We start from the raw sequence: 13,581 nt of genomic DNA, 5'->3' as shown, positions 1-13,581 counted from the left end.
TGCTCCATTATATTTTTTTGATGCATTTCAAAGTCAACTGCAGACATTACTACACTTCCCCTAAATATACTTCAGCATGTATGTTATTAGCTAAAAGTTCAGTATTTGTTTACAGATTTTTTTTATTTTTTTAAAACATTTGTTTTATGAAATTGACATTAACTAGTACAATCTTTTTTTTTTTTTTTAAGATTTTCTTTATTTATTCATGAGAGAGACACAGAGAGAGAGAGAGAGAGGCACAGACACAGGCAGAGGGAGAAGCAGGCTCCACGCAGGGAGCCCAATGTGGGACTCGATCCTGGGTTTCCAGGATCACACCCTGGGCCGAAGGCAGGCACCAAACCCCTGAGCCACCCGGGGCTGCCCCAGATTTTTTCTTTTGATTAAAAATGCATGTACAATGAAATACACACATTTTAAGTATGTGTTTGCTGAGTTTTGACAAATACATCTGTTTTTGTAACCCGAACCCCTGTTAAGATGTGGAATATTACCACTACCCAACAAAATTCCTTCATATCCTCCTCAATCTATCTCCACCTCCACCCAACAGAGGAAACATCTATTTTAATTTTTCTTCCACCATAGATTAGATCTGTCTGTTCTAGAACTTCATATAAATGGAATCCGACAATGAATTCTTTTTTGAGTAAGACTTCTTCTGCTCAACATAGTATTTTTGGGATTCATCCATGTTGCTTTATCAGTTTATTATTTTTTGTGACTGTGCGTTTTGTCACTGTGTTCAGTGGAAGAAATAACAGTTTATTCATATTCTTACTGATGGACACTGGGTTATTCCAGTTTTGGGATATTATGAATTAACCTGCTATAAATAGTTTTGCGCAAGTCTGTGTAGACAGGGGTTTTCTTTTTTCTCAGGCAAATATCTAGGAATAGGTAAATGTATTAAGTTTATAAAAACATGTCAAATTTGTTCCAAAGTAGTTGTTTTATTTATAAGTCTACCAACCTTGTATGAGGTTTTTTATTTTTATTTTGTATGAGGTTTTGATTGCCTCGCCCCGCACCACATCTGGTGCTGGGCCATTCTCATAGGTGTTTACATTTAACTTATATTTCCCTGATGACTAATAAAAAGTTGAGCACTTTTTCACATGCTTACTGGCTATTCTCAGTCTTCTTTTGAGAAATGTCTCAGTATTTCACCCAGTTTTTGATTAGGTGATTTTTTTTTTTTTAAAGATTTTATTTATTTGAGAGAGGGAGAGCCAGAGCATAAGCAGGGGGGAGGAGACAGAGGGAGAAGCAGACACCCTTGCTCAGCAGGGAGCCTGACCTGGGGCTCCATCCCAGGATCCTGGGATTGTGACCTGACCTGAAGGCAGACGCTTAAATTTAAATGACTGAGCCACCCAGAAGCCCCAGGTGATTTGTATTTTTAAACTGGATTGTAGGAGTTCTTTATATCCTGCAAATACCATTCCTGTGTCAACAAATGTTTTGCAATATTTTCTTCCAGCAAAAAAAAAAGATAAAACTTTAAAAAGATCCCATATACCCAATACTAACACTCAGGTATTTATAAATTATCTTAATAAACCTTCAAAAAAATAGCTCAGCTTAAATTGGAGGGTTGTTCACAAGATCTCAGCTCTGATACATTGCATCATTGCTAATGAAAAAATATTTTATTTATTTATTCATGAGAGACAGAGAGAGAGAGAGGGGCAGAGACACAGGCAGAGGGAGAAGCAGGCTCCGTGCACGAAGCCCGATGTGGGACTCGATCCCAGGACCCTGGGGTTACACCTTGAGCCAAAGGCAGACGCTCAACCACTGAGCCACCCAGGCGTCCCATCATTGCTAATTTTAAGCAACTTTTCCCCGACTACATGATATATTCTTTCTGGTCAGGGTCAACATCTTATTTTTTTCTTTCGTTGTACCTGATAAGGTATCTTAAAGTCAATATTTACTAAGTGAATATTTTTTTCTGAGTTGAAATCTAGTAGTATTTTTATGATATGAAGAATAGGAGTTGGGGCATTTGTGTCACAGTTTCATTGTAGATAGATGATATCAGTTCTAGTCATTGTTAATTCTCTGTGGTTTGTTTGCTGTTGAATGGTCTTCAATCAGGAATGAAAGGTACCACACATTCAGAGAAGATTACTTGATAGAGCACCTCTTCCTTAGTTGAACTCCTTAAAACTACCTTTCTATCGTTCTCTTGGGGTACTTTTCAAAAAAAGATGTTATTTAACAAAAAAAAAAAAAAAAAAAAAAAAGATGTTATTTATTTTTAAGTAATTTCTGTGCCCAACATGGAGCCCAAACTCACAACCCCAAGATCAAGAGTGATGCTCTGCTGACTGAGCCAGCCAGGCACCCCTCTCTTGGGGCACTTTGAAACACTGCTTGTGTGGGATCCATGTGAGCTCTGGTTTCGCCCCACGCTGTAAGCCCTTAGAGGGCAAGAGTATGTCCCATTGGTGCTTCCACCCTTACCACGTCCCCAGATGATTATCTAAGTGCCTTGCACATAGCAGAAGCAATAACGGCTACCAATTCAATGGCGATATAAAGTAAAAACAAAAAATCATAAAGCCAAATACACAATATACCAAGCCAAAATGAAAGGAAGATTGATGAGTGAGCTTCTCACATTTCAGATGTGACTGAGATGTGAAGGCTCGTTGGAAATGCCTTGGAGTCACAACATTCTGGAACAGAGACCAACTTTAACACTTCAACTCGTGTTTGTTCTTACCAACTGAGAACTTGCAGTTATCATTTTTGGAAATTTTGCCTTCCCAGGCTCTACTAGCCAAAAGGGTTACATCGGACTTCCTTGAGCCTGTACAAGAGGCAAATGCAAACTACATTGCATTATCCACTTTCAAGGGAAGTCGAAGGTGGTGTAGGTAACCTGAGCCTAAAATACCCGGGTGCCCATTCTCTCATGGAAGCTGGAATAGGTTTCTAGTCATGGTCATCGTAGGGACTCTGCCGTTCATTCCAGTGCATTTAACAGACATCTGTTAAACACCATATGTCTGGGTGGCCCTGGGGAAAATACTGCCCTGAAAAAAGGGAGACGAGGAGCACCTGGGTGGCTCATTCAGTTCAGTGTCTGCCTTTGGCTCAGGTCATGATCCTGGGATTCCTGGGATGAGGCCCCAGGTGGGGCTCCCCACTCAAGCGGAGAGTCTGCTTCTCCCTCTCCCTCAGCCTGCTGCTCCCCCTGCTTTTGCTCTCTCTGTCAAATGAATAAAATTGTTAAAAAAAGGGTGGGGGGGGGAGATGAGACAGGGTCCCTGGGTAGCTTGGTCGATTATGTGTCTGACTCTTGATTTTGGCTCAGGTCGTGATCTCAGGGCTGTGAGATGGAGCCTCGAGGTGGGTTCTCTGCTGGATGTGGTGCCTGCTTGAGATTCTCTCTTTCCCTCTGCCCTCCTCTCTTCTCTCCTATAGGAAAAAAAAAAGAAGAAGAAGAAGAAGAAGAAGAAGAAAGAAAGAAAAGGGAGCTGAGAACTATTTGAAACCACTAGAGGACAGTGTAATACAACGGAATCCTCCATGAATTTAGGGAGTACTTGCTGCAAAAGCGGGACAGGGAAAGAGGAGCACAGTAATTCTCTTGACTAGGGAGAAGGGAGGCAGGTCTGTAGCTTGATCTACTGTCAAGAAAAAATTGTGCGGATTCTTTCTTCCTGGAACACATTTCACAAGTTGGTTATATGGGACCTTTCCTGAAACCAATACGTATTTGGCTTTTTCCTGCCTTTAGCAGGTGTGCTGAACACCCCCTCCTTTGCATGCCTCTGGATTTTGTTTCCATCATATATATACTTTGGTTTATTCAGAGTTAGAATTCTGAGTCCTTCATAACTAACTTATCTTTGTTTTTTTGGAGTATGCTTTTCCTGCCTATGCACCTTTCACCCTACTGTTTTGGTTACAATAGGATTCAAGAATTTCTGCAGTTTTTTTCTGATGGACCTTTATACTTAAAAGGGAACCAGGACATTTATCTTGATTTTTACAGCTTATTAAAATGATTTAGCTGCATCCTTGTTAATGGCAAGTTCAGGGTACCTGGTTTTGTATTTCCACTAACTTACTATATTGAAGGTTGGCGCACAGTAGTGCTCAGGGAATGGTGCTGGGCCTTACTTAAGAGTGCACGGGTATAGTGTGGGGCTACAGCTTGCCTGTTCACAATCCATACTCAAAATGTCATGTTCAGGGCCTCTTGCTGATGGAAATGACACCAGTGAATTCCTTATTCATAGGTGGCAACATTTGAAACCATACAATTTATGCCCCTGCCAAGAGCCAATGGACGGACATCTTACCCAAGGCCCATCAACCTGTAGCTCAGCAGTGGTTTTCAAAGTGTGGTCTCAAGATTGGAAGCATCAGTATCACCGGGAAATTTGTCAGAAATGTAAATTATTGGACTCCTCTGGAGATCTACTGAATCAGAAACTCTGGGGGTGGCATGCAGCCATCTGTGCTTTAATAAACCTTATCAGCGATTCCAAACCCAAGTTTGAGAACCATTGAGAACCTATAAGGCGGCATAAGGTACGAGCTAGATCAACCAAGTTTTTCTCTCTCAGAAATTTGTACTGGGGTACCTGGCTGACTCAGTCAGCATGCCACTCTTGATCTCCGGGTCTTGTGTTCAAACCCCACGTTGGGCATAGATCTTACTTAGGAAAAAAAAGAAAGAAAGAAAGAAAGAAAGAAAGAAAGAAAGAAAGAAAGAGAGAAATATTACACTGTTTGTTAAATAACTAGAATTTAAATAAAAAAAAAGAATTTGTACTGGTGATTAAAGGAAAGAGATAGGCAATTGGTAATGGAAGCAGATCTGTGTTTCCCAGATAGAAGGCAGGGCATGGGTGCCAAGAGAATGTAGAAACCTGGAACTCAGAGCACAAGCTATAAGTAGAGTGAACCATGATGTAGAGAAAAGATACTCAGAGTAAGGTGGCTGGTTGATAGTTGAGCCTGAGAAACAAAGAGAGCTGCTGAGTCACCGCAAGGATGGAGAGCCAATGAACACAGCTGCTGAGGCAACTGGGGATCTCTTGTGGCTGCAGCCTGGGTGCCTTCCAGGTGGGGGAACTGCACCCCAGGGTCTGTAGTGCCTGCCGTCCAGCTGGTCCCCATGACACTTGGTTATGTAGCTGAGATTATTATTATTATTATTATTTTAAAGTAGGATCCATGCCCAACGGGGGGCTTGAATTCATGACCCTGAGATCAAGAGCTGCACACTCCACTAACTGAACCAGCCAGGCACTCTCCTATTTTTCTTGATTCCACATGTGATGTGCAGTAAATCCCCTCATACCCGAGGTAACTTAAAGTTGCCTGGGCACCAAACCACCTAACATGCGCAGATATTCTTGCATACTTTGCATTGTGTTTTAAGTTTATGCACAATGCAAAGTTAAATCTTGTTGTGATGGGTGCACACTAGGAAAAGTTTCTTTAAGTTGATGTACGACATCGAGCTGAATCTTAGTTTCTCATGGAAACAAAAATAATAATGGGAGGTGTTATCCTTGTTTAGGAGCTTGGTTTCTTTTTTTCAATTTAAATTCAAGTTAGGGGATCCCTGGGTGGTGCAGCGGTTTGGCGCCTGCCTTTGGCCCAGGGTGCGATCCTGGAGACCCGAGATCGAATCCCACATCAGGCTCTCAGTGCATGGAGCCTGCTTCTCCCTCCGCCTGTGTCTCTGCCTCTCTCTCTCTCTCTGTGACTATCATAAATAAATAAAAATTAAAAAAAAAATAAATTCAAGTTAGTTACCATAGAGTATTATTCGTTTCAGGGTACGGTTTGGTGATTCATCAGTTGCATACAACACCCAGTGCTCATTAGGGGCTTGATTTCGTTTTAAAGAAGTCATCCCCAAAAGCCATGTTTGTACAGTCCTAAGCTTTCCAAATTGTTTCCGCTGACCAAGCCGGCCACAGTAAAATACTATATAAAAATACACTTCACATGGTATAATTGTACAGAAGCCTAGTTAAAGTTATTATTGAAGAGGAGCTGAATATGCCACCCCCCAATACGGGGCTTTGGCATGTGGATTCTTTTGAGCTGGAGGTGATCAAGACCCAACAGACTCAGGAAAAGCTTTTTACCTCTCCCTTATCTGCCTAAAGGAATTTAGGCAGAGAGCTTGTACCAGGAAGAGAGCTATAACCAGAGATAACTTTTTACATCAGAAAGACTTATCTGCACGGCCTGGCAAACATTTGTTTACCAAACATTTGTTCTTCTGTATTCCTGTTACTTATCTTCCTTCCTTTTGAAGTCCAGGCCCATACCCCCTCCTCCTTAGCTCCCCATGGTGTGTAAGCCTCAACTGCCTGACTGCCCTTCAGTCTTGCATCATTGTGGGGCTCCACTGTATATGTAATTAAATTTGTTTTTCTCCCATGAATCTCTTTTATGTCTAATTATTTATTAGGCCAACCAAAGAACCTAGAAGGGAAGAAGGGAAATTTTTTCTCCTCAACATTATTGTCATAATTCTGGTCTTAGTTTTCCTAGAAACACCGGAAGATGAACATTATAATGGTCACAAATTGAAGAAATCTTCAGAGGCCTTTTGAGTAGACGTTTGCAGAGACATAGCACTCCTCAAGGAGTCCTCATGAGAAACTAATTTCTGGAGCATCTGTGAAATTGTTTTTGCTTAATGTTCGTTTTAAATCTCATTGCAAGAGACTCCTAACTCTGGGAAATGAACTAGGGGTAGTGGAAGGGGAAGTGGGCAGGGGGTGGGGGTGACTGGGTGATGGGCACTGAGGGGGCACTTGATGGGATGAGCACTGGGTGTTATTCTATATGTTGGCGAATTGAACACCAATAAAAAATAAATTTATAAATAAAAATAAACTTATAAAAAATAAATCTCATTGCAAATTTTCTCGAAGTAAGTATAGGCTCATGTGGAATTTTTTGTTTCTTTGCGGGGGGGAGGGTGGGCTTAGAAACAAAAACGTTTATTCTTTCTTGAGAAGCTCTTTCATCGGCTGTTGAAGCTTCTCCTTCATCCTGGTCTGATGCCAGTGTCTGGGAGCAAGAATCTCTGTCTCCTCTTCAAGGTCCTTCTAGTTGGACTAAGAGTCAAATTGACACAAGACAGGAGGAAATTGAATTTAATGGTGTACGTATGAGGAATCCACACAGACATGGGAATTCCAAAGACGGGCAAAATGAGGTCTCGATGTCCTCCTGAGCTAAGGAGAAGCAGGTAGGGGTCTGGGACTTCAGAGGAAAGGAATGCAATTCACAGGACAAAGAGGAGAAGAGCAGATGTTTGGCAATTAGAGGTTTGCCTTGCCAGACAGATGGGTCACTCAGATGAAATTTATCCCTGATAATAACTCTTCTTATGGGATTTATATAGATTCTTCTAAATAGTTAAGGGAGAGGCAAGTTTCTCCTGAACCCACAGGGTCTCAGCTGCTTTCAGATCAGTATACTCTTCATGCCAGAGTGGCCCATCTTGGGGCATCCTGCCTGGGTCCCTACACCCACATCTGTATTCAAAATGCATGAAATGCAGACAGAGATGCTGGCTTGTTTCATCCTTAGGATCATCCAGCACCGAGTTCCATCACAGCACCAGTGAATTTGGCTTGTATGGGGGCTTAAATGCTAAATTTGAATCTGAATCCACAAAGTTTCAATTCTTCCATTTTTGACAAGCTCTGCAATTTCCTGCAAAGCAGTAGATCACAAGGATCCCTAGAGTACTCTCCTATTTCATAAGCTGCTTAAGGACTTAAGTACATGCTATGAATATGATAAGAAACAAAATAAACCTATCAGAATCTATAGGTCCAAATGCATAGTATTCCTTCGAAAGTTTCTGTTTTGCGATACGCAGATAATGTTGGAAATGCTGAGAACAGTTTTGAAACCATAGAAACAATTCAGTTGGACGACGACCTAGCCAGGTCCTACCCTTCTTTCTGGGGGACAATTCAAAATTGTTTCTGTAAATGCCTAATAACTGCTCTCTAAATATAAAATAAATTATTTCTGTTCTCTCCAGAGAAGGACAGGAAGACCAAGTCTAGAAGGTGGGTATGCGAATTAGGACAGATGGCAAATGTTGTGAGCTATGACAGCATATTCTTCAGATCAAGTTGATAAAGAGGATGCTGCCGGTCAACCAGGCTCAATCAGATATTGGTAGGCCTGTGCTTATAGCTGACCAAGGCAGTTAGGACACATACTGGAAATAGGGGCAAGGGTGCCATTTCTTCTCTTTCTTTCTTTTTAAAATAATCTCTACACCCAACATGGGGCCCCAACACACAACCTCATGATCAAGAATCACATGCTCTACCAGCTGAGCCAGACAGGTGCCCCAACAAACCATTTCTATTGAAAATCTAATCACTGAAAGAATGAATGTGGAATTTTTTTTTACTACTCAACTCAATATTTTGAGCACACTAGATCTAACATAAAAAAGGGCAGTCTAGTCTGGGTTGTAGAGTTTACTAATGGCATTTAGAAAAAAATAAATCCATGGTTTGAAAAGCCCATAGGTAAATTTTGCCCAAAGTGAATGTATTTGACAGTTCTATAGATTCCTAATGTGGGGCACCTGGGGGCTCAGTTGGTTAAGCTGCCAACTCTTGGTTTTGGCTAGGGTCATGATCTTGGGGTCATGGGATTGAGCCCCATGTCTGGTTCCACACAGCACAGAGTTTGCTTGGGATTCTCTCTCTGCCCCTTGGCCTGCTCACATGCGTGCTATCTCTCAAGAAAAGATTCCTAATGTTGGGAAGTTTCCATGGAATTGAGACCTGAATATAGGAGCAGAGTTCTCTGAATCTATGGAATTGATGGAGACATTCCTTGATGAGGAGCAAATACTCCCCATGGACCTTGTAAATCTGAAACAGATAAGAGAAATAAAGAAAACCACATTTACAGCTTTGATGAATAAATTTGTCAAGGAGGGCTAGATGTTAAGTGATTAGTTCATAAGAAGCAAAGCATAAATCTCCTTTAGCTGTGGAAAGGGCCACAGAAAGAGGGTCACAGGAGAGCCAGAGACAATCATATTTGAGGCGCTGGTCTGAACTTATGCTGGAAAAGTAAGTTTTTCGTTTTGTTATTTATTGTTACCGATGTGGGAAACAAAGGTGAAAGAAAAATTAAATTTCCTTCTTACAGCCCATTGGCAAGTCCTTGAAACAGGCAGAGGGACATTCCTCTAGGAACTCAGCAGCCTCGATGTTAATTCTTTGCTAAGGGCTAAAGGCAATCTTGGCCCGAACCCCAGGATCCTATAAGTCTACTCAAACACATAAAAATTCCTTTAGAAACTTTCTTTACTTCTACCTCCCAAGATACCCCCACGGTGCCCCCATGATTGGGGGCAATCATCCCCCAAGCACATGGTATGCCAATATACATATGAAGGGTCTCATGACTAAGGGCTTATTAGCCAGTATTAAATGATCTCTTCCTTTTTTTTTTTTTTTTAAGATTTTATTTATTTATTCACAAGAGACACAGAGAGGCAGAGACCCAGGCAGAGGGAGAAGCAGGCTCCATGCGGGAGCCCGATGTGGGACTCAATCCTGGAACCCAGGATCACGACCTGAGCCCAAGGCAGATGCTCAACCACTGGGCCACCCAGGCGTCCCTAAAGGACCTTTCCTCATGACAGCTAACCTCCTCAAGGTCCTGGAAACCTTGCTTCCAAAATTCCTTAGAGACTTTTGTGATTCCCTAACCCTAGACTTCCGCTCTTCCTAACCGAATCCCAACTTGAAAGTATATCCTGGGAAGGCCTCATGACCCCATTGCAGATTTTTCTGCCCACGGATCCTGTCCCTGTACTTTAATAAATAAAACCACTTTTTTGCACCCAAGTCATCTCAAGAATTCTTTCTTGGCCATTGGCTCCAAACCCCCAAATCTTTCCTACATTATTATTATTTTTTTTAATCAAGGGGGAAAAAGCTTGTAGGGCCCCACCCTCCCAGGAGCTCTGAAGTCAAAGGTGCACTTAATGAAGCAAGACACTTAGGATGTGAAGGAGTGGTTGCTTTGTGTTATCACTTATTTTGCTGTCCAAGAGTGACAAATAGGTGGAAGAGAAATGTCACAGCTGAGATATGAAATAAGGCCGATGACCAGAGCTGGGAAGGATGACAAACTAATGCACACCCAGGTTCATGAGTCACTAGAACTTTTGTGCCTAGGTGTTCTGAATCTATGGGTTCAGGTCTCTGATTTTTTAAAATTCAGGAACATTCTGGATATTATGTATTACCAAGTATATATGCTCTACCGCAGCCTGGGAGAGAGTTCAGGAGGAGGTGCTGCTTGCTGTTTATCTTACGCTACAGTGCCACCTATAGGAACCCTATGCACAAGCTATTAGAACCCGTTGGAGGCCTGTCTACACAATGAGAATTATAGGATTTGAATCAGAGGTGATGGGACTTTAAAGGTCGTTGGAGCCAAATCTCTACCAAGAATCACTTTGATAACACATGTAATTAGTGGTTGTCCAACTTCTGCTTTAACCTCCTCAGCGAATGGAAACACTCCCCAAGCAGCTCATCCCATTCATATCTTTACTTAGTTCTACGTTTCACTCTGTGCTCCACCTTTCCCTTCTTCGGTCGTCGCTGGGCCTCCTGGTTCAGGAATCTTTGGGGTGAATTTGCTTCATTCTCAGGGGCATCCCTCTTTGTAGATGCTTCAGAGGTGTGCTTTGCCAATTTGGTGACCATTGCTTTTCATCTTTCAAATTTTTGCTTTCTATCTCCCGTCCTCTTTTCCTCCTCTCTCTCTTTGTTCCTGTGGATTTATGCTTTTGTTAAAAAAACATTCATCTACTGTTGTTTTGGTCACTTTTGGAAGAAGGAAGAAATAATAGCAAGAGGTAAAACCCATCATATTTACTTTGAAGCCACTCATGTTTTTCTGATTCTGTTCTTATGCATTAAAGAATATAAGGGTAGTGTTTTACATTTATTTCAATTAAAATTTTTAAAAAATTAAAAAATATTTTATTTATTTATTCATAGAGACACACAGAGAGAGAGGCAGAGATACAGGCAGAGGGAGAAGCAGGCTCCATGCGGGGAGGCTGACGTGGGACTCGATCCCTTGTCTCCAGGATCACACCCCAGTCCGCAGGCGGTGCTAAACCGCTGAGCCACCAGGGCTGCCCATAATTAAAATTTTTTTAAAAGATTTTATTTATTTGACAGAAAGCAAGAGCAAGAGCAAGAGCACAAGCAGGGGGAGCAGCAGAGGGAGAGGGAGAAGCAGGCTCTCCGCTGAGCAGGGAGCCCAATGCAGGGCTCGATCCCAGGACTCCGGGATCATGACCTGAGCCGAAGGCAGATGCTTAACTCACTGAGCCACCCAAGGGCCCCATGAACCAAAAAAATTTTTTTTAAATAGATTTTATTTATTTATTCATGAGAGATACACAGAGAGAGAGACAGAGACACAGGCAGAGGGAGAAGCAGGCAACCAAAGGCAGACACTCAACCACTGAGCCACCCAGGCATCCCAAAATTAAAAAAAAAATATGTATTTATTGACTTGAGAGAGAGAGAGAGAGAGACAGAGAGAGAGAGAGAGAGAGAGGGCACAAGCGCGGGGGGGGGTGGCAGAGGGAGAAGGAGAAGTAGGTTCCCCAATGAGGAACCCAACATAGGGCTCAATCCCAGGACCCCAGGATGACCCAAGCCAGAGGCAGACACTTAACCAACTGAGCCACTCAGGTTCCCCTCAATTAAAATTTTTTTGTGAAATCTAGCTGGCTGTTGTGCTTTGAATCTTCACCCTGCCATTCAGGATACTGGCTACCTCTCCCAGTCATGGAGCAAGAGGAAAGGCAAGCTGGCTGTACACTCGTCCATCTACTTGATGGACAGGACAAGCTGAAGACAGGATCCCGTGGCACTGGAGACTCTGGGTTGACGAGGGTTCATAACCAGCATCTCTCTTTGTGATGATCTGGGCCGCAGTCGTCCATCATGTTCACATGGTACACATCTCTGTCAACCCCCGAGCTCAGATGCCGAAGCACAGTGTTGACAGTTTTCTCTGATTTACCAGTCTGGTCGAGTTAAAAAAAAAAAAAAAAAAAAAAAAAAAGGAAGGGAAGTGCTATTAATTCATTAAATCATGACTTGTCTTTCCTGACTCCTGACTTGTCCTTCCTGACTCCTAGGCACGTTAAAGTGCTTCCTGCCCTTCTCTATGTGTTCTGAGTGATGGTTGATAACCTGTCGGAGAATTGCACTGTCCATCCCTGCCCATTTTCCAAGATTCTTCTGAGATAACAAATAGCGTGTTGTTTTTTTTTTTAACACCGTATAGGATGGTGTAATAGACTAGGATGTAGTTTGTTGGGGCCAGGAGGTTTGTACTCCTGTTGTGAACCCAGGTGCTCTCAGAATCTCTCCACCGGTTTGGATTTTTAGGTATCTCATCCAAACACTTGTTCTACTCTTTCCTGTTTCATAATCTTTCTCTTTGTTACAGATGAAAGATGGAAAATAGGAGATGAAGTGTTCCACACACCACCTATCTGGCCCTATTGTTGACCTGCCACTTGTCTTGTTCTAATCACTCCTATATAATGTCAAAAAGTCATCCTTAACATTTAAAAGTTTGTAGTAAAAATTAAAAAAAATAAAAGTTTGTAGTAGACCACTTGGGTTTACAAGGAACTGTGAGTTATTCAACATTTCTGATCTTCAGTACATTGCTTTAGACTGGCCTGGTGTAGAGTGGTCTATGCTTTGTAGGGTTTAGAGTGAAGCTCTTGGCTTAGTGACCCATGATTTAAACTCAGACTCAAAGAAAGAAAAATATTTCAAAAAATTTCATTGCTTCATTAAGTTTCCTACACATGGGATAGAACCTGAAGTGATTTGGCTATGTGAGGGTGTTGGATTTTTCCCACGTGCCTCTCTAGCTTCATTCTCTGCCTTTCCCCATACCATTCTCTGACATGCTAGGCTGTGTTGCCTGGATTGCATCAAAGGCACGCATGTTCCCTGGCTTTCTGCAGGAGATGAAAAGGGAGGGAGAGATGAATACAGGTCAGGGCATTTATTTCTCTGGTTCCTACCTGTGAGGTGGCCACAGGCTGTTGTGTCCCCCAGCAGGACATCCCTGCTCTTGTCTCCTTGGCCTACTTCCTATCACTCTCTCTCTTCCTAGGTTGCGGCGAGCTCCCCTTCTCCTTTTCCCTTTGGGGATACTGACAGCTCCATTCCAACAATCTTTCATGGCTCCCTTACACCCACTCACCCTTTCAGAATTAATTCTTTGGTTAGTAAAACCTCTTCAGATTTTCCTAATTTGAGGATATCATTCATTTTTGTTTGGGGAGACAGGAGGACCTGAACGGGTACAGAAAGTTTGAAACAAGTCTGAGGGAAGGTGCTTCCATTGTGTCAAGTTGTATTGGACCATATGTCATAATATCCTTGGGGACTCTAGGAGCTGGCCATTTGTAGAAGTTTTGCTGCATCAGAGTAAAAAATAGAAATATTTGAGGATTTATTTATTTATTTTTAG

Source organism: Vulpes lagopus, chromosome 8, assembly GCF_018345385.1.
Source record: "Vulpes lagopus strain Blue_001 chromosome 8, ASM1834538v1, whole genome shotgun sequence".
Lineage (NCBI taxonomy): Eukaryota > Metazoa > Chordata > Mammalia > Carnivora > Canidae > Vulpes > Vulpes lagopus.
Note: the sequence above shows the minus strand (reverse complement) of the source record.